Source organism: Notolepis coatsorum (genome assembly GCF_963971535.1).
Source record: "Notolepis coatsorum genome assembly, chromosome: 3".
Taxonomy (NCBI): domain Eukaryota; kingdom Metazoa; phylum Chordata; class Actinopteri; order Aulopiformes; family Paralepididae; genus Notolepis; species Notolepis coatsorum.
Window position 1 is genome coordinate 43,578,787 of NC_140167.1, and position 22,500 is coordinate 43,601,286.

Consider the following 22,500-nt stretch of genomic DNA (forward strand, 5'->3'; position numbering starts at 1 on the left):
ACTGTGCTCGTGCAGTTTGTGACATGTGCACTAAGCTTATAGAGTTCGATTCAAATAAGGCAAAACTGCAAATCTGCATGTCGTGCTTGAAAAATTACCCTGGCTTTAAGCTTGTTTATCAGTCAAGTCAAGTCAAGAGTTTTATTTGTCACGGCATACAAGTATACAATGAAATGCGGGTGTCTTGCCCGCAACGATGTGCAATACTGTAGTAACAACATATAATAGAATCCAATAAAACAACATTGTGCAATAAACAAGTAACATAGTAGGGCATATCGGTATTTGTACATTATTTACATAGCATGAAGGACATGCTAGGTCCTGTGGTAGTGCAATACACTGTTAGCTACGGATGAGCACTGGGTCTTTCTGTACATTGCTATTTTATACAATCTCAGGTTATGCTATACTATTTTTAAAATGACCTTTCCTTAGTGGCCATAAGTGTGGGCGTGTGCAGCATGAGTGTGTGCTTGCTCATGTTAAAGTGGCTGCTAGTGTGTGAGCGTTGTACAGTGTGTGTGCTCATGTGTGCTTGTGTGTGGAGAGATCAGTGTTCAGGTGTTCAAGGCTCTGATGGCCTGGGGGAAGAAGCTGAGCCGAAGCCTCTCTGTCCTAGTAGCTGGGGTTTGCAGGCGTCTGCCTGACCTCAGCAGCATGAACAGGCTGTTGTTGGGGTGGTGTGGGTCTTTCATTATTCTGCAGGCTCTGGATTTGCACCTCTTGTTGTATAGAACCTGCAGGGGTGGTAGTGCAATACCCGTGGTACGCACTATCAGGTTCAGGGGTGTTTTATGCATTTTCCCTGTTATTGCCAGGTGTACGACTGTACAGGTGCATTGCCACTAAGCCTCGGGCAGCGCTATTATTTAAGAATACATTGACTGTATCATATGCCCAGCCTCGGCAGCGCTATTATTTAAGAATCGTTGACTGTATGCACAATATTATTTTTAATTTATTAATTCATAATAAATTTAAAAAAATTATAATAATTTTTTTCTTTTTTAACCTTTAGGGGGGGGGGGGGGGGGCTCGCGTTTAAATCTCACACTGGGCCTCGCATTTCTCCCAGACGGCACTGTGTGTGTGTGTGTGTGTGTGTGTGTGTGTGTGTGTGTGTGTGTGTGTGTGTGTGTGTGTGTGTGTGTGTGTGTGTGTGTGTGTGTGTGTGGACAGAGAGAGAGCGAGAGAGAGAGAGAGAGAGAGAGAGAGAGAGAGAGAGAGAGAGAGAGAGAGAGAGAGAGAGAGAGAGAGAGAGAGAGAGAGAGAGAGAGAGGGGGGGGGGGGGGGGGCTATGCTTCCCTGTCCTCTGAATGAACTCATGATACTGGCCCATATGTTATATCCAGCCATTTTACTTGTCATGGGGCTGATGTGTGGCTTGTGTGGAGAACAAACATGTGTTCCAAATGTGTGTCAGTGATGCTAGGCGCTGACCTGACCCCCCATATATTTATGTGCTCTGCCGTTCCATTCCATTCCATTCCATTCCAGTGTTTGACTCGACTTGGAAATGGGCTGCACAGCTGAGTGGACTCAGATACCCACGCTGGGGGATTAATACGATAATAGAGAAATGAAACCAGTAGAAATCCAATCATAAATGGGTAGAAGCAGATAGTGGAGGGGTGCAGGAAGAGAGAGAGAGAGAGAGAGAGAGAGAGAGAGAGAGAGAGAGAGAGAGGAGAGAGAGAGAGAGAGAGAGAGAGAGAGAGAGAGAGAGAGAGAAGAGAGAGAGGAGAGAGAGAGAGAGAGAGAGAGAGAGAGAGAGAGAGAGAGAGTAGAATGAATGCATTGGTCAAGCACGCAGAGTGTCATCAGAGCGTTGTGTAAGGACTTCTCAGTTGTGGTCACCTCGCTCAGCGCTTGGCGACTGGAGAGAAGAGGAATGCGTTGGTCATTCACTCTCCAGAATGGACTGGTGCTCCTTTGGCCCTGGGTCCTGCTGCAACGCCATTGTATCAGCCTCCACATTGTTCAGGGACGGCTTTGTCCCTTTAGATTTTTCGGAGGTCCCTTTTCAGGCCGGCCACCGAGACCCCCCTATGCGGTCGGGCCCATAGCTGGTCCCATAGCCGGGTCCCCAAACAGCTGTCCGGGATCAAGCCAAAGTCACTCTAAGCTGGCTCCCATTTGAGCCAACGCATTACAGATGTTTATCCGTCAGAATTAGACTTCAGCAGGGAGGAGGATGATTCATACCTCTATATGGCTGCTTAGCTGCAGCGCTGTGTTTCCGTATTGGGCGCTAAAACCCGCCTGACCCTCGGAAAGATTTCTCCGTTTCAGCCCCTTTTCCAATGTGATTGAATTCAGCCCAGGCTTAGGGGGCCATAATAAGCCCTCGCCAATGCTCCAGCGAACAGATCTCCAGTGCACAAGCTGCGTCCCCCGTTCCCGTCCCCCACTCACCCCCCATTGTGATGTTTACAAGGTCAAGGTTGAAGGGTCACTGTCGCATGGCTTAGTTAAATTGGTATGCTCTTTTTTTTCTTTTTTTTTTAATGGATTACTGACTTGGTGATGGCTTGACGCTTAGTGTCACTTTTATCAGGGGCAAGAGAATAATACAGGGGACAAGCGGAGGATTTGGGCCAAAACGCAGACAATTGGCGCATCTCAATAGATATTGAACACACAGTCAGCCAGTGGGGGATTTGCATAACCTGGTCGGAGGCTGATAGGATAGAAAAACACTCTCACGGACCTGACAGTCTGAAGGATCATTTGAGTGATTTATGCAGGAAATTGTATTTGCGAAGCACAAGGGAGATAATTTAATAAAGCGAGGTCTGGCCTGGTCCTCAAGAACAGGGGGGCTCTTTGCTGAAAAATGATACAGCTCCCCGTCTGAGGGGATGGCAGATAACCAAGGCCAATATTTACAGTGGATTTGTGCTCCTTCTATTTCCTGTCGTAGTCTCGCCATTATCTCGCCGCCAGTTTCTGAAATGAGCAAACATATTATACACTTACATATAAATGCTTAATATATGCAAATGGACCTGTTTCATTTCCTTTATGCAAAAGTTGCATCATTACTATTAGCAAAAAAATTACGAGAATATCGATGAATCACGCGGTGGCTTTAACCACGCCGGTGAATAATCACACCATTACAGAGAGAGAGGAACAAACACACAGAAGCAAGATTATAGTTCATGCACATCAGGCTCATAGCATAATGCTTTGACAGATAATTAGACCCTTAGTTTTAAGGCTTTTTCCATACAGTGTAGTGAGAGATCTGTCTCCCAAGTACACCCTAACAACAACAACAACAACAACAACAACAACAACAACAACAACAACAACAACAACAACAACAACAACAACAACAACAAACAACAACAACAGTAGCAGCGAGGCAACAGGCCCATCACGGTAGAAGAGGTACATCGTCTTAAGGATGCTGACCCTGGTTGATATTGCGTCATATAAGGAGGTGAAATCGACCGAGTGAGTATTGGTCCCTGTGCTAAATGGAGTGTTTGGAGACCTCGCCTTTATTGCATGTAAACAAGTGTGAAGAGCCATATAAATATATGTCCTCTGTCCAGTAACTGCTATATTTACGCCAAGTACACCGACGACTACACCTCATTAGTGTGCAGTAGAGTTGTGGCCTTGCCCCTGCATCAGCGTGTGCATTGCCTGCTCGCACGTACAGTATGCTCGCCTCTGTGTGTGTGTGTGTATATAGGAGTCCTTCCTGATATCATATGTATGGAGAGTGAGTTGGCCCGGTTAATGTTGCATGTCAGCAGAGTAAGGGTCTCTCTCTCTCTCTCTCTCTCTCTCTCTCTCTCTCTCTCTCTCTCTCTCTCTCTCTCTCTCTCTCTCTCTCTCTCTCTCTCTCTCTCCTTCTGCAGTGGGTCTGTTAATGTTTAGAGTCAGGAGGCCCACAGGACTCTAAATCCCTCGGACACAAAGAGCCTCTGTGTGCAGGCGGGGTCACATCTGCCCAATGACTCTGTGTTCATATAGGGAGCGCTCTATGGGCCATCAGAAGGAGCCCCGCCGCAACTGCCCCACTTCCATAATACCACTCTCTGTAGTTCAGGCCGGCCAGTCCCGGGGCTCGGCAGTGCGTGACATTTCAGTCCGCGCGCGCACATTAAACCCGGCTGTCACCCCTGTCCCTTATCTCCTCAAGATGCTCGGAGAAATATGACATCATAAAAGAAAGCGATGGGAAGAGGGCGCATAATGGTAAGGGGAAGTGTAAGGACGAGATTAGGGGGCAAAAATATAAAATTAGTATTTTGGTCGTAATGCGGCGTTGATACAAGTGACAATAAAGGATCGCACCATTACGATGTCGTTGCCAGCGCCAAAATGAGCCGAGAGACTATTATCTTAATGAAAACGGTTTCATTTCTGACTGCCTCTATTGGTCTTATCCGTTCCTCAAATACACTCTACCTATTTATGTGTGGCATGCAGAGCCGTGGCAGGGAGGGCGGGGGGCTGGGGGGGCATTTGGTTTGACATTATGCCTTCCAATAACAGATGTTTACTCAGTGGCTGGCTCACATTTGGAGCTCCTCTCCTTAATGAAGGTCTTCGAAGGTGAAACGTGAGCTTTTCAAGTAATGTCGAAGAAGCCTGACATCATTTTTTATTAAGATTAAAAAATGCCCCCCCCCCCCCCCCCCGCCCCCCTAGAATGACTCCTTCTTTATTGGGTCCGCTCACTCATCACAGGAATATGAACACCTCGGAGAAGATTAGCGTTGCTATTGGCGTGGTGAACAGTTAACCAGACCCGATGTTGTTGGATTACTTGGATGCGTCCTTTTTATAGCCCTCTCACCTCATTTTGCTTTTGAAAGTGTAGACAGTTTACTTTTGGCACCTGATTGGATGGGTTGAGCAGGCGATCGTCTTCACAATGAATGAGTCATTCCTGTGTTCTGTTTCCTCTAGGTCCTAGGACACCAGACTACGTAAAGTTACCAGTAGCCTACTCCAGTCAGGGAGAAACAGAACATTATTATAGTAAATGGTAAATGGTGCATTTATATAACAACTTTTATCCAAAGCACTTTACAATTTGTTCCTCACATTTGACCCATTCACTCACACATTCACACACTGACGGCGGAGGCAACCATGCAAGGTGTCCGGCAGCGTGGCTACATGAGTAGAGCTCCGGACTCATGATCGGAAGATCACCGGTTCGAGCCCCGGTCAAGGCCGTTGTGGGAAAGTGGTTTGTTGTCCAGCAGGGGGCACTCACGCAGTCAGTAACAATGCCCCTGTTACGGTGATAGGGACACCGTATAGCTGCGAGTGCCATCCTTCGGATGAGACGCTAATCCGAGGTCCTGACTGAATCTCGCCAGTTAAAGAACCCACAACGCCTATCGCAAAGAGTAGGGGGTTCCCCGATGTTCCTGGCCAAATTCCCAATCAGGTCTCTGAAATCAAGGCCACCTAATCATCCCTTCCCCTTAATTGGCTGATATCAATCCCTGTCTCCTGAGCCATTCAGCCATTGTGTAGTGTGATGTGTGCCTGATGCCAGTGTATGGCAGCCATTGAGCCTGCGTAGCCCAAGGTTGGGTGCTACCAGTGGTGGTGAAGGAGGCAATTTCCACCCTATTGTGGGGAGCTCTTTGAGTGTCTAGAAAAGCGATATATAAATGTAATTATTATTAATTATTATAAGGTGTCACATCACATTTAAAGGATATGGCCGGTGTCATTTTATTTCCAGAAGTCATAGAATGACATTGTTTTCCAGAAAACGTTAAAACAAGTCACAGAGCCGTACTTTACAGAATTACTGTGTAAAGTGACAGAGAGTGACGTTGAGTCAACATGAACCTGAGCTACCAGGTGATCGCTGTCACCTCATGACGTCATTCTGGGAAAAACTATGATGCACATGTTCATCGCATAATTATACTGACCAAAGCAAACAGTATGTGCAGTGCAATGGCCAGTATAGGATAAGTCCTACATGAAACTGCTCACAACAAGGTCTTTGGATCTGAGTGGCAGTCAAATCAATTATAATAATAAAATAATAAAATAGACGCATTAATGCATCCCTAGTTGTCAAATGCTGCGCCAGCCTGTTACCAGACTGTTGCCAGCCACTCAGGAACTTTAGCCTGTAGGAGCAGCCTCTCTGTTGCCATGTGCGTTCTCTTCTCCACCGTCCCTGTCTGAAGCCAGCTGCTTCTTCAATGTCTCCACCGGTAGCTGACGTAGAGTGAATACAAACAGCCCCTTGAGAGAGAGAGAGAGAGAGAGAGAGAGAACGAGAGAGAGAGAGAGAGAGAGAGAGAGAGAGAGAGAGAGAGAGAGAGAGAGAGAGAGAGAGAGAGAGAGAGACAAGGTTAATTGTGTTGTCAACTCTATGCAAGCCCAGATTAAGAATTCAGAGGCCTCTGGGCCAGACTCTTGTGGAGGCCCCCACACACACACATGTGCACGCAGGTGTTTTTTTTATATGTAAAACATTGGTGGGGCAGCCACCAACCAAGGCTACATACCAGGCAAACTACAGTAATCAAAATTACAGTAATCCTGCTACTGATGCGTTTTTAAGTTATTGACAGGGTACCACACAATATATATTATACTTTATTGTTCAGCTAAAAACAAGCCTACAAACATCACAAAACAAGCTGGTCAGACTACTGCTTGACCTTACTCCTAAAACCCACCTCACCCCTGCCCATTTTGACAACCTAGGATGGCTTAGAGTAGACGACAGAGTACAGCAACACTGCAATGGGCCTGGTCTACAAGATACACTACACCACTAAGATACCCATGTACATGTCGAAATACTTCCCAAAAGGTCAGTGAATACCACGACCATACCACGACCACAACACCAGAGGGAGCTCCACAAATCATGTTCAAGCCAGATTCGGCTCAAACAAGGGACTAAACACGTTTAGCAATTATGCCACAACAATGTAGTGTTGTCACGATACTGGAATTTCGACTTCGATATGATACCTTGAAAAGTATCGATATTCGATACCATTTTCGTTAACAAAAAAAATATATATATATTATATATATGTATATATATATATATATATATATATATTTTTTTTTTTTTTAAATGTTGCTTTTGTTGCTGGTTGATTCTCCTCAGCTTCTCTCTGGTACTATAAGAGAAGATAAATATAACACTTTTAAAACGCTTTGTTTATCTTTAGATCAGACATTTAAAAATAACTAAATTATCTAATCTAAATCAAACCCCTCTTAAAAACAAAAACCTGTTTAACCTAGCCATCTATAAAATATCATGCTAAAACTGTGAAACAAACTCCCTTAAAGAAAGAAATATATAGCAAACATGACTCAGTTATGCAATAGTACTGCTGCTTTTTATTTGGTTAAAACAACAACTACAACAATTTTCATGACGGCGAGAGAGAGAGAGAGAGAGAGAGAGAGAGAGAGAGAGAGAGATCTCCTGAGATTTCTCCGGAGCTATAGCTCGGAGCATTTATTATCGTTACATTTTCAACAAGATTGCTGCTAATTAAACACTTCATGGAATGAATGAATGAATGAATGAATGAATGAATGAATGAATGAATGAATGAATGAATGAATGAATGAATGAATGAATGAATGAATGAATGAATGAATGAATGAATGAATGAATGAATGAAAACTTTATTTAACAGATTGCAGAATGGGTACAATACAGTACGGCTCAATACACACAATTGTTAAGGGGATGCAGACCTGAGAAAGACGTTTGTCTTGTTTCCATCAGGGTCCCCCATTTTCAATTCATATAGACATTTATGACATACACAACATACATGACATTTATGGCATAGGGACATATAGGTATTTAGTACTGATACATTTGTGACATAAACGGTATTCAAATATACAGTACTGTTACCCCTAGATCCTGACAGAGTATATACATATGATGGGGAGGGGACTGTACATTAGGAGGGGGTGGGTGGGTGGGAGAGAGATATACATACGGCGGGGAGGGAATATATACATGCGGTGGGGAGGAGACTGTCTATTAGGAGGTGGTGGGGGTTTTGGGCATTTACGGTGGCCAGTTTAGAATTGCAGCCTCCCGTAGGTGCTCTTTAAGAGCGGTTTTGAATGTGGGTAGGGAAACGGGGTAACGTTATGTCGAGTTCATACTGTACGTGTACTAGTGTAGTATGAATGAACTCGACTTACCGTTGGAAACGGGGTAACGTTATGTCGAGTTCATACGTGTACTAGTGTAGTATGAATGAACTCGACCTAACGTTACTCCGTTTCCATGAAGTAATTATAAAGGTGGCCAGCTAGCTAGCATAAGCTAACGGAGGAACGACTAGCTAACGTTAGCTAATAGCTGTATCGTTGGCACTGCTCTGTAACAACGCTTGCAAATGGGCATCTTTAGCTTTTCCTTCGTCGTTTACTTCAAACCCGAAGTACTTCCAAACAGCACTTCTGCTGTTTTCTTTATCCACAAGCACAAGTTGCGGAGGCTCTGCACTTGCCTTCGGAGCTAAAATCTTTGTTTACAAACTGAAGACAGGTCTGTGAGGGGGAGGAGGCTGCAGCAGCGTGTGTCTGTTGGTCTCTGAGGAGGAGGAGGGGCAAGCGTGCTCTGCAGCAGCGTGTCTGTCTGTCAACAACTTGCGGTAGAACACTGCGAGCAACAGCTGGTATAGATACTGCAGAAAGTATCGATATTTCGGGAAATGAGTATTGAAACCGTTTTAAATATTCAGAATCGATATGTATCGATTTTTCTATATTTTTTACAACACTACAACAATGTGGAACGCCCTATACAATGTGAATCCCTACCCTCCTTCAAAACCGCTCTCAAAGAGCACCTATGGGTGGCTGCAATTAAAAACTGGCCCCTGTAAATGTCCAAACCCCTGCCCCAACCCAACCCCCTCCAATGTACAGTTTCTTCCCCTTTGAATGTATATATTTCTGTTTCTCATGATCTATGTCTCATATACAGTACTGTATACTTGTATGTCTTGTATGTCATAAATGTATCATAAAACATTGTATGTCTTGTATGTCATAAGTGTCATGATGAATTGAAAATGGGGGACCCTGATGTAAACAAGACGAAAGTATTTTTCTGGTCTGCATCCCCATAACAATTGTTTGTATTGAGCCGTACTGTAGTGTACCCATTCTGCAATCTATTAATAAAATGTTCAATCAATAGATATTTTTAAGGAACAGCAGTACTGTTAGGCTACTGCTGGCCATTCATCAAGCGAGACATTGCTGATTGTTTATTTATTTTATAAGACAAGACTATGACTACCAACTGCCTAGCCAGCCATGTATCAATCTTGGATGTAATGATAACGTTACCACACTGACTGTATCGATGGCTTTAACTACTGTAGCTACAGTAGCAAGCCAAGTTACTTACTGCTCTTTGTGCAGCAAAATGTTGAACGAAGTTGGAAGTTGTTGCGTCTCCATCTGTGATTTCGACCTGCAATTCGTTTTTTGTTGACCACCACGTAGTTTTTATAAGCAAACGAAGCAATCTTTGGTATAATTTCCCACTGGATCTGTCGTTCTGAATTGTAACGTTACTGCTTCTCTCGCGCAAATTGATTGGATGCTGTCAGATTGTTTCAAACAAAGTGATAGGATCTTTGAGCCAAGACACAATTTACATTTAACTAAAACGTTATTTTCTTTGTGCTCAACAAAAGACAAATAGTGAAAATATCAAATATCCATGTGTAAAAACTCGACTAGTGGGCGCCGCCATGACAGTTTAGACTGCAGGTAAACAAAACACGCCCACACTCCACAGCGTGTCAAACACAATCAATCATATTTTTATTTGCAATACAAAAAATGTAATAAAAATAGATAGATGAGATGATACTAGTAAGTCACTATAGACGCTGTGAAAGTAAACGCTGGATCTGATTCTTTTTATTTTATTTTAATTTTTTAATTTCTTTTTACTAGTGTAGTGGAGGCCCCCTCATCACTAGGGGGAGCTTGAGGCCTGACGGGCCGCGGCCCCAACGGCCCGTTGGTTAATCCGGCTTGACTCTATGTTAGTGTGCTAGTATACACACAGTCAAAGTTATATTTCAAAACCAATATGTGAAATCTGGGTCCCTCTTTGAGACTGCAGAATTGTATAATTTCAGAACTACACAGGTAAAGAAGAACAGACACAAGGGAAGGGAGAGAGAGAGAAAAGTGATAAAATGGTAGATGGAAGGATAGAGAGCGGGAGAGAGCAACAGAAAGGGAAACATGGTAATCGTAGTGTCAATTATAACTACTGTGCTAGTATACGCATAACACGTATACTTGAAACCAACATGTCAATTCACTTTGAGGAGAGTACAGATTGATCGTGGACGTCAGACAGTGGGCAGAATTGTAGGACAGCCAAAGAGAGAGACAGTGGGTAAATGGTAAATGGACTGCATTATACAGCGATTTTATCAAAATCGCTTTACAACTTCAAATCAGCTCACAGCTCCGGGGTTGTCACCAGCTTGGCTGGCCGTTCACACTAATACAATTGGCAGTATTAGAGGGTGGGAGAAGCTGGCGGGGTGGGTCCGGGTCGTTTGTAAACAGCGACTCCTACAGTTCGGTCGGGGCGCCTGCTAAGCGCGGATAGGATCTAAGTGGGATAGTGTGATCCTTCCACACGCTACGCCCTCTCAGTGAGAATCCGCGCTGCCAGGTGAAAAGAAGCGGTTGATTGGCTGGACGTGTGTCGGAGGAAACACGTGGTAGCCTCCACTCTCCCAGACCGACTGTGGGGGGTAAGTGCGGCAGCGACCAGGAAGGGGATTGGGAATTGGCATAACGACTAACATTGGGATGGGAGAAAATCGGAGGAAAAAGGAGGGGGAAAAAAATTGCTTTACAACTAATGCCTCTCATTCACCCACTCACTCACACATTTACAGGCCAACGGCAGAGGCCACCATGCAAGGTGCCAACCTACTCACTGGGAGCAGTTAGGGGTTAAGAGTTTGGCCCCAAGATGGGGAGGGGGAGGGAAGAGAGAGAGAGAGAGAGAGGAGAGAGAGAGAGAGAGAGAGAGAGAGAGAGAGAGAGAGGAGAGAGAGAGAGAGAGAGAGAGATTAAAAGATAATTTAATAAAATAAAACAATAGATAGAGAGAGAGAAAACATGTTAAATTGTGTACAAACTTGTATTTAAAAAATAACGTGAACTTTGAGGAGAATTCCGGCCAGACAGACTGCAGAATTGTACATTCTCAGAACTATATGGCTGAAGAGAGAGACGGGAGGGAGGGAGGGAGGGAGGGAGGGAGGGAGGGAGGGAGGGAGGGAGGGAGGGACTGATTTTATGAATTATGATATAAACCACCAAGTAGAGAGCTGCTTTCCCGTGGAACTCCCCGTGGGAAATGGTTCAGGCTGCAGGGTGAGCAGCAGCCATCCAAACATTTAGAACATTTTCTTATTTTTTTAATACCTCAAATTTAGTCATGATGATGGTTTATCAGTTTTAATTGGGTGTATACTAGAGTTATGCCCCGGGTCCCAGACCTCAGCCCGGCCACATCCTCGCTTTCAACTGCACCCTCTGCCTCTGGTAGGGTTAAGCAAGACTGAACCGATACGTGATAAGACCGCTTCACACAGAAACTCACTAAGCCATCCTTTGTCAATGATAGACATAGCAGGATACACCCTACGACACATGGATGCTCCCATACATGGATGGCGATATGATCCACCAAACAATATCAAGCCGAAATCAAAACATTACTTTTAGTGCAGTCAGGCTACAACAACCAACGGTAGCCTACAACATGTGTAATCGAGATGACCATTTTCTTACAGTATGTCTAATGTATACAGTAAATCATTCCTCCTAACGAGTTAATTAACGATTTCTAGGGATAAATAATGACTGTGCACGGTTCAGCTTACAGTAATTGTATGGTAAATTTGTTCCAGGCTATGTGTGGATAAAGAATAAGGCTGGTGTCATTGTCAACAGAGCCTATGAAAAGACCAAAAATCTACAATGCATTTCTTCTGCTTACAAGCATGGTCCATCCAGCCAACACCAGATTATAGCTCACATCCATAAATCATAGAACTCCATTGTTGCCCTTATGCTGTAAAAACATGCAGTGTACTTTTCCAACCAGAACTACTTCCGAAGCGGTTGCGGTCACTTCAAAAACGACTTTTTAAGGTGAGAATGATGACAACCCCTCCGTGCGGACGCATCCAAAGATGTAATGGCCAATCAGATTGAGAGTGTGAGGGCTAGTCATGCAGCGCAATGAATCATTGGGTCTGGGGGCGGTGGATGATGGGGCCAGACTCGATACGCAGATATCAATGAAAGCCTTTTCTTTGCCCTGCACAGCTTGGTTAATGTCCATACATGTCATCTTCCCTGACCTATAAAGGATCGCTTGGGGATGCTCATGATGTAGCGTTTTGATTCCGGATGACTAGAGAGTTAACATGGCCTAGAAGATGATGAAATAGACAGGAAGTCTATCATAAATAATCAGCCAAATGAGACAGTGGTGTTGACATACATCTAATGTTTCCAAACAATCGCACTCCCAGCTCGGCCTGTTTTGGAGGCGAATATGTGTCTGTAACCCGGCGTAAACATTCCAATCGTCGCTTTTTGTTTTTGTACCAACAGGCGTCCATCTTCTCTTGGAAGAAAAAAATAAAAATACGTCCATTCTGCTTGACCTTTGACCTTGTTTATCGCGGAGGATAAAACTGTCTGAAAACGGTGGCCAGTAAAAATGTACTCTGCCTGCAGGGGCAGAGAGTAGTGGCACTCAGGGGACAAAACGGAGGGGTCCATTCAGGAGGCAACAATGACAGAGGAGGTTGGACGAGGTCAGCGTGGTTTGATACCTTCCCATTCAGGTCTTAATTGCTCATAGAGAGGCTATAAGGGCCTTCTGTGCATCCTCTGTGAGAAGGACCGAGCCAGGAAAGGTAATTTATGACTGGCAGGGTGAGGTTACCCCTTATAAGAGAGGCATGCATGCCTGGCCCTTCTCCTGTGGCTCAAGTGGCTCAATACATGGCAATTCAGCTACTTGGGAGGTGGAACCTGAAGTCTCACTCTCTCTTTCTCTCTCTCTCTCTCTCTCTCTCTCTCTCTCTCTCTCTCTCTCTCTCTCTCTCTCTCTCTCTCTCTCTCTCTCTCTCTCTCTCTCTCTCTCTCTCTCTCTCTCTCTCTCTCTCTCTCTCTCTCTCTCGGTGACAGAGTGGCCGGTAGGTAGCTTATATGTTAGATCAGCCTCTCTGGGGCAGGATATCAATCTTAATGAATCTGCCAGGCCAGTATCGTATCAACTTTAGACTACAGGCCTTGATAAGCATACCAATTCTCTCTAACAATACCCTGGGTAATAACCAGGACAATAGGCTCTCACAAAGGATGGAGTGTGGAGACATCTGAATTGTATGTGTGTGTGTGTGTGCGTGTGTGGGTGTGTGTGTGTGTGTAAGTGTGTGAACGTGTATGTAAGTGTGTGAACGTGCATGTGTGGTGTGTGTGGGGGGGGGGGGGGGGGGGGGGGGTAGTGTGTTTTTTGTGCGAGACAGGAGAGTGTGCACATGCTAAAAACTGAACACGTATCCATATACATAATAGACATGCATTATATTTGCAGTGCATCGAGTTCCAGCGTATGCAGATCACATGTATGTGTTCTTCTTGGTGGACACCAGCTTCAGATTAGAGCATGACCACGCGGTGCATGAGGAACAGCACACACAGGGTCCCAGAGGACTGCAGCCTCCAGTGCTGGCCTGAACAGCCCCATACCCAAACACTCTGCTGCATCATCGCTTACGTAGCACTGCTGTCAGATGAAAACATCTACCGATGTTATCTACCGACAGGGTCGACTTTTTGGGAACGAAGAAAAACATCCTCGTTTTCAGATTGACTCCTCTGTATTTTTTTTATTTAACATTTTTAACAACAACAAACAACAACACAATATCAACATCAACAACAACAACAACAACAACAACAACAACAACAACAACAACAACATACAATAATAATAATAATAATAATAATAATAATAATAATAATAATAATAATAATAATAATAATAATAATAATAATAATAATAATAATAATAATAATAATAATAATAATAATAATAATAATAATAATAATAATAATAATAATAATAATAATAATAATAATAATAATAATAATAATAATAATAATAATAACAATAACAATAACAATAATAATAATAATAATAATAATAATAATAATAAAATAATAATAATAATAATAATAATAATAATAATAATAATAATAATAATAATAATAATAATAATAATAATAATAATAATAATAATAATAATAATAATAATAATAATAATAATAATAATAATAATAATAATAATAATAATAATAATAATAATAATAATAATAATAATAATAATAATAATAATAATAATAATAATAATAATGACAAAACAATAAGAAATACTGATCTAAACTTAACTAATAAATACAAAATACCAATATACCAAATAAAAATTCAAACAAAAACACACGACAAACACAAAATAAATTAGACATTAGACAGACATTCCTCCCCCCCCCCTCAAGACCGCCGGATTCCCCAGGACCAACACACTACCACCACTCCGCCGCTACACAGAGCTTTTGACCAACTCGGCCGCCGCAGTCCACATTTGAATACCCGCCTGTCCCACCCCAACCACCCGAGCAGTTGATATCTCCAAATAAATAACGTCCAGCAATGTCAGGGACCAGTGAATTACCGTGAGACTCTCAGGTTCTTTCCATCTCATAGCGATACGTTTTTTGGCTGCTGTAACGCCTGCCAGAATAATAATTTTCTGTTGTATGGATGTTGGTAGTGAAGATATATCGTTTAGAACTAATGTTGCTGCCGTGAGTGGAATCGATATGTTACAGATGATGCCCGAGAGTCTATCCGCTATTGATTTCCAGAAATGGGCAACTGGTGGGGAATCCCAGACCATATGCATTCAATACCATAGTCCTCTCCAAACTCATAGCCAAGCTCAGGGACCTGGGCTTGAACTATGACCTCTGCCAGTGGGTCTTGGACTTCCTGACGGGCAGACCCCAGGTGGTAAGAGCAGGCAACTGCACCTCCTCATCCATCACACTCAACATAGGGGCCCCCCAGGGCTGTGTTCTGAGCCCCCTCCTCTACTCCCTGTACACACATGACTGCGTGGCACAGCGGAACAACAACACAATCATCAAATTTGCTGATGACACAGTAGTGGTGGGCCTGATCTCTGCCAACGACGAGAGGGCCTACCTGGAAGAGGTAGAGAATCTGTCACGGTGGTGTCAGGAGAACTGCCTCTCCCTGAACGTCAGCAAAACAAAAGAGATGATTGTGGACTTCAGGAGGTCGGGGGTCAAGGACTACAGCCCCCTCAGCATCGACGGGGCACCGGTTGAGAGAGTGAACAGTTTCAAGTACCTCGGAGCCCACATATCCGAGGACTTGACATGGACCACACACATTGACAGTGTTGTGAAGAAGGCATGACAACGCCTCTACTTCCTCAGGCGCCTAAGGAAGTTCCAAGTCAGTCAGAAGATCCTTAGGAACTTCTACTCATGTACAATCGAGAGCATCCTGACTGGCAACATCACCTCCTGGTTTGGGAATAGCACTGCACATGACCGTAGCAGACTACAAAGAGTGACACGTTCAGCCGAACGCACAATTGGAGGGGGGCTTCCCACCCTCCAGAACATTTACAACAAGCGGTGCAGGGGGGTGGCTAAGAGAATCATCAAGGACTCCAGCCACCCGAACAACTGCCTCTTTGAACTGCTGCGGTCAGGCAAGCGATACCGGAGTCTTAAGGCGAGCACAGAAAGACTCAGAAGAAGCTTCTATCCCCAGGCCATCAGGCTGCTCAACGAACAATAAACACTATGCAACAACCATCAAATGCACACAGCACACACATCCACACGCATACACTCACTTTAAACAAACAACTCACTGCAGCACCCACTTTGCACACTTTAGAACACCTAAACACACTTTACACTTTATATTTATTGGTAAAGGATTTGCACTACAACTCGTACACCTTACTGTAAATTGTACCTAAATTGTACCTCATCCCATTTCTGCTCTGCACTATATAGTATTGTATATTAGTACATTGCATAGTATATTGTATATTGTATGGTAACTCAGTTACTTCTATTCTGCATCGAACATTGTACATATGTCTATACTGAACACTGTGACCTCTATTTTTACTTCTATTTTACATGCTATACTATTTTATTTCATACTTATCTTGTCTAACACAGTCTCTGGAGCGAAACAGTAAGAAGCATTTTGTATAAAAGTATTCTGTACTTCTGTATGACAACTATTAAAGAAACTTAGAGAGCATAAAGTGCACTGGGAGTCGGCCACCAGTAAGTGTATTTTTGAAGTTATACATTATTTATTATTATACATTTGGGGTTTGAATGTGTTTTGTGTGTGTGTGTGAGGGGGGGGCATGGAAGTTGCTCACACCATAGAGAAACCATGTAAACTTTCAATTAAAGTGAAAACATGAAAAATACCCCAAATTTGGAGATATGAGGTTTTCACCCCGAGCAGCGAAGACACATGTTGAGTTATGGGTCACTGTGAACTTTAAAATCAATGAATTCAGGGTGTTCTTTTAAAAATACAAACACTGAAAAACAAAAAAACATGCAGTAGAAGGCTGCGCTACACTGCCACCCAACCTACCGTATATATATATTGACAAGCAAACGAGACCGTAAACGCTTCCGTCATCAGCCAGTACGTGAGGATACTGCCATTTGGATTTCTGGAGTGATTGAATGGAAGTTGAATTGATCGGAAACCCTGCCACTCTTCTGCCGCAGCAGCGGTGCCATCCGCTGACCTCCAGTTATTCAGCTTCCCGGCCATGTCTTCCAATGCTGATGTGTTTACAGTATGGTTTTATCTGTACTGCCCGATTAGAGTCTGGGCTGTGTGTGTGTGTGGTGTGGGGGGTGGGGGTAGGGCGCCTGCCTGCTGCCTGTCTCTGGTTTTTAGAGGGCGTTGGAGGACAATGTGTCAGTGTGTGACTGTGTATCTGCATGTGTCTGGGGGGGGGGGGTTGGTTTCGGTCACATGAGGCCATGATGAACTCCTGCGGTCTTTAATTTATTGTGGTGGCTTTATGCGGCGGCTGTGACTATCGCGCACATTAGCGACATTAACCCGCTTTCATCTGCAGGAGTTCACTCTGAGCAAAAAAAATGTAAAATAAAAAATGCTAACCACAAACTTATCTAAGAGGTGGGGGGTGGGGTTGAGGGTGGAGGAGGGGGATTTCCAGGCTCACTTCCTTGTGGTTGGATGTGGTTGGATGTTTGATGTCAGCCTCAAAGAATTTGTTTTGCACGAAATAGCTCACATGCTGCCTCCGCTGACGTAACACAGAGGGGCCATCTTTTTATCTGTCCCCGGTATCGTCTCCTCATCTTATCGTCTCATCACAGCCCGACATCATCGCAGGAATCCCATGAAAAGAGAGCGAGACATATTTTTAAAGCTGCTATCAAATGTCACTGCTATTACACAATCTGGTCCCCACGTGGCCGGCTCTGTTCACATCGTCACCAGAAGAGAGAGTGATCTGCTCGCAGATGCCCCATATTATATTTTCAGATGAGAGAGCCTTTTTTATTATTTCTTTTATTATTATTTCATTAACAGTGCAGATAAAGCCCACAGACAGAAGGGTCATCCAGGAGCTTTGGGAGACCTAGAAATGTGATGACGCCTCTAGATTCGTCCCTTCAATAAGGGAACCACATAACCTGTGGACACGCCTCCCATGAAGCTCTGCTAGGTGGAGTTTTGAGTGACAGGTCTATTCACTCACCTGAAGGGCCCTCTGAAGAGGCTCAAAGGACCTAATTAAAGAGAGACTATGTGAGGCTGCAGGGAGTCTCCTGCACGTTACCGCAGCATGGTGCTACAGTGTAGGCCCCTCTCAGGCAGGGCCATAGCCTGCAGACATGTCGCTGGCAACTCCCAGGCATAACCTTGGAGGCCCATACCTCTTCATCCTCATCTCCTTGACATTGATACAGAAACAATAAACACATCTAGTTGATGTTGATACCAAACAAAATCACACGTTTACCATATGATCAATGTGAAGATAAGCAGCACGGCCGAGAGCATTTTATTCTCCTCGTCTAGAATCTGGGAGATCGGCTAATACAGCGCTGCACGGACAGTCTGAGGGCTGGCTGGAGACATGAGATATTTATGGATCTGGCGTTCCCATCGATTGATCGTCTGGTGGGTTGTTATTTATTGATCTGGGTTTCAGGAAACAAACACACGCCCCAGGTCAGATGTCCACACACGACTCAGGAATGCAGAAATACTGGGAAATACTGTGGGGTATAGAGAGAGGACAGTGAAGAAAGGCTCACACAGGCAGAGGCACTCGCACACACACACACATACACACGCACGCACGCACGCACGCACGCACGCACGCACGCACGCACGCACGCACACACGCACGCACGCACACACACACACACACACACACACACACACACACACACACACACACACACACACACACACACACACACACACACACACACACACACACACACACACACACACACACACACACACACACACACACACACACACACACACACACACACACACACACACACACACACACACACACACACACACACACACACACACTACACACTCTGATTTAGATTCAGTGTATGATGCTTCGGGGGCTAAAAGGTTGACATTCAAATTAGGGTTCTGAACCAGAGATTTAAAGCTGATAAATTACAGCCTTTCGGAGCAGCTGAATATCCTGCACACGGCTCTTGTGCTTTCTCGCTTTGTTCACGCTGATGTTCGGGGGGCCCCGTCTAAGGTAGTGCCATGTTGCCTTTTTAATTTCTCTTGTTTTTAGGCAGCAGACCCCATCAGCGGTCCGGATAATAAGGTTTTATCGGCGCACCCGGCATGGCTCGACCGTGCTGCACGACCGTTAAGATCGGTTGGAGAGAAAGAGAGAGAGAACGAGAGACAGAGAGAGAACAAGAGAGAGAGAGAGACCTGCTGCCCTCGCTGCTATAATTTAGGGCACTCCACGCCATCAGCCCAGATTGTAATACAAGAAGCAACAGTGTGGAGGGCCTCATCCTTTTTTTTATGCACAGCCATTATTGGGCCGGTGAGATAGAGGCTTTTAGTGCAGGAGAGGGCAGACAGAGATGGGCTGTCCAAGTGTTTCACAATGAGTGTGCGCTTCACCACCGCCGACATCACCATCACCACCACCACCACCACCACCACCACCATGCAGGCGTCCAGGGATGGGCCCTGATTCAGCCCCCCCTCCTCCACCCTGATGTCCTCTGCTCTGGGCCTGGACTGATGGGCTGTTATCCCCTCTGGTAATTACCACCATTAAAGCTAATCCTGGTCCAATTCAGGCCCCTTTTGTTTTGGGCTTTATCTCTTCAGTGCTGGAGAGTTTCTCCTTTCAGACGAGCACACAAAGACAAATTTTTTTTTAGTTGGTAATTATCTGTTATATCCCCTCTACTGGGAATAGGGTGAAAATAAAAATAAATAAAAATACTTGAGATGGACAGGAGATGCTCCCTCTCTCTCTCTCTCTCTCTCTCTCTCTCTCTCTCTCTCTCTCTCTCTCTCTCTCTCTCTCTCTCTCTCTCTCTCTCTCTACCTCTCTCTCTCTCTACCTCTCCTACTCGTTACTGTCTCTCTATTCCCCGTTTCATTCATTAAAAAAATAAAAAAGATAATTGTGAAATTCTGCGCTGGATGTTATTGAGAGATTAACGAGATTGAGCGTGAATTTATCAATCTCCGTGACAATACTGCGATAAATGTAATTATATTCACTACTTATTAGCATGATGGTAATGCTGGCCTCTAATTTTCCACAGTAATTGCGGCCCTATTTTTACGAGGTGTTAACCGCTATTAATCACACTGATGATTCAGTAAATGTAGCGCAAAGATTTCCATTCAATCCCATTTCCTCTGAGCTATCTCTCAGCAGATCTGTCTCTCATCAAAGGAATAAAAAGATCATTGTTACATGAAAGGAAATAGAAGTCTCTCTCTCCATGCAGAACCTGCTCAAATGGATTTTTTGTTCTCCCTCACGTTCCCTTTCTCCGAATCTAACTCAATGTCATCATTTTCAATTTCCCAGTTTGCACTGACGCAGTTTTTTTATTTATTTTATGCACTGCCAATTTGTCCAGGTAGAAGTGATATCCTCCCCAGCCCAAGGATGGTGTCATGCTGATAACGTGTGCGGCTGGTTGCTGGATGGACGGGTCATTACACTAATCAGTGGAGTATCGTGATATGGTGTCTGGAGGACTGTCTTAATGTTGGGAACAATATTCCAGCCGGCACACCCGGTGGCATTACACACACACATGGGCATGCACACACACACACACACACACACACACACACACACACACACACACACACGCACGCACGCACGCACGCACGCACGCACGCACGCACGCACGCACGCACGCACGCACGCACGCACGCACACACACACACACACACACACACACACACAGACACACACACACACACACACAGGTGAGTGTGCACAGAAAGACAATTACACAACACACTCACCGCTCGCAAAAACAGTGGTCTTCCATCACAATGGAGGAGAGGAGGTGCCAGTAACATGTCTGCTAATAAGCGTCATCTGACTATGAGAATCGACAACAGGCTCGGTGTGATAGGCAGCGTGAATCCAAATGCCCTCGTTATATCCAGCAGCACCTACCTACAGCATGTCATAGCTCTGTTTCTGCTGCCCACTCGCAGCCCGCCTTCGCTCCAGATGGCTCTTACACTTCCTGGTCCCGGGCCTGCTGTGCGGGGACCTCCTCCGATTGGCCGGCCGCAGCTGCTCCCCCGCAGCCGGGGAGATGATTGACAGGTGACTTCCCCAAACAGAGGCCCTGCCGATGTTGACATTCTGCCGTTGAGCGACAGCCCCTGCGGTGCCGGGTTCCCTGCTGACGATTCCGGGCATGACATCATTAGTTTCTTTCCACCAAACAGCTGTTCCTGATTCCCGGTGCATTTTCTTGATTCGGCGCCCGGTGTAAATGACATTGTTTCGCCCGCACCACACGACCCGAACCGGCTGAAGTGAATCAAAGCTTCACATTTCAGTACATAAATGTACCGTTTCAAAACCAATTACAAGCACAGAGTAGCCCAAGTGTTTGTTTTTTCTCTCTCCGTCTTGCTATTGAAAACAAGTCACCGAACCTATTTTCTTGTTGTTGCAACATGCAGCCAGGGAGAAGCCTTCAGTACGGCAATGTTGCTGTCGATATCTCCCTCCATCGAGCTCAAAGCCAAACAGCCTCCGATCTGTCAGGTGGTAGACATCGGGTAGTGAGGGAATGCCACCTGTGTTGACAGCGTGGGCTGATGGGGATGAGTGACAGGAGGCGGGCTAACTATTCAGACCCTTCGGAGGCTGCGGCAGCGTGGGCGCTCTATCCTCGGCCAGATGGCGGGCATTCAGGTGTGTGTGTGTGTGTGTGTGTGTGTGTGTGTGTGTGTGTGTGTGTGTGTGTGTGTGTGTGTGTGTGTGTGTGTGTGTGTGTGTGTGTGTGTGTGTGTGTGTGTGTGTGTGTGTGTGTGTGTGTGTGTGTGTGTGTGTGTGTGTGTGTGTGTGTGGGGCCCAGGGATCTCAAGGAAGGAAGGAAGGAAGGAAGGGAGTTAGACATCAGTGTGTCTGGCGTCTCAGAGGAGCAGCCTACACAGGTAGCTAATGGATACGCTGCCTCAGTCACCTGCGGGCAATCCTCGGGCCATGCAGCACTGGCACCGCGCCAGCAGGAATCACGCCTGTCATCATCCAGGCCACAGGCAGAGGCAGGCATGAGGAGCGTTTCCTTTTTTTTTTTATCTTCCTTTTTATTTGGAGCGTAGCGGGGGGATGGATGATGGCGGTATATTTGACCACGTTTCTGGAGGAGGGGGAAATCTTTTTATTTATTTATAAATATTTTTTGCCATCATGCCCCTCCGATCGACAGGGCACATCAACCCTTAAAAACCGTAGTTTATTCCAGTCGAGGGGCCGCCTGGAGCACCGGCGCCTGTTTTGCAAGCTAACTGAGGCTATTCCGGCACGTCTAATTAGTGAGTCCATTCTTGACGAGCGCTCTTTGTTTTATTTTGTTGTCATGTAGGCAATTCGTGACCCAGGAGGCATTTGAATTATTACGGAGTGGCAGTGTGTATGTTTTTCCACTCACTCTTTAATCTGATTAAGAGGGTTATGTTGAGATTAGCCATCTGGCTGCGGGGAATCTCCCTGCTTGTTAGTTAGCGACGGGCTCCACAGTGGA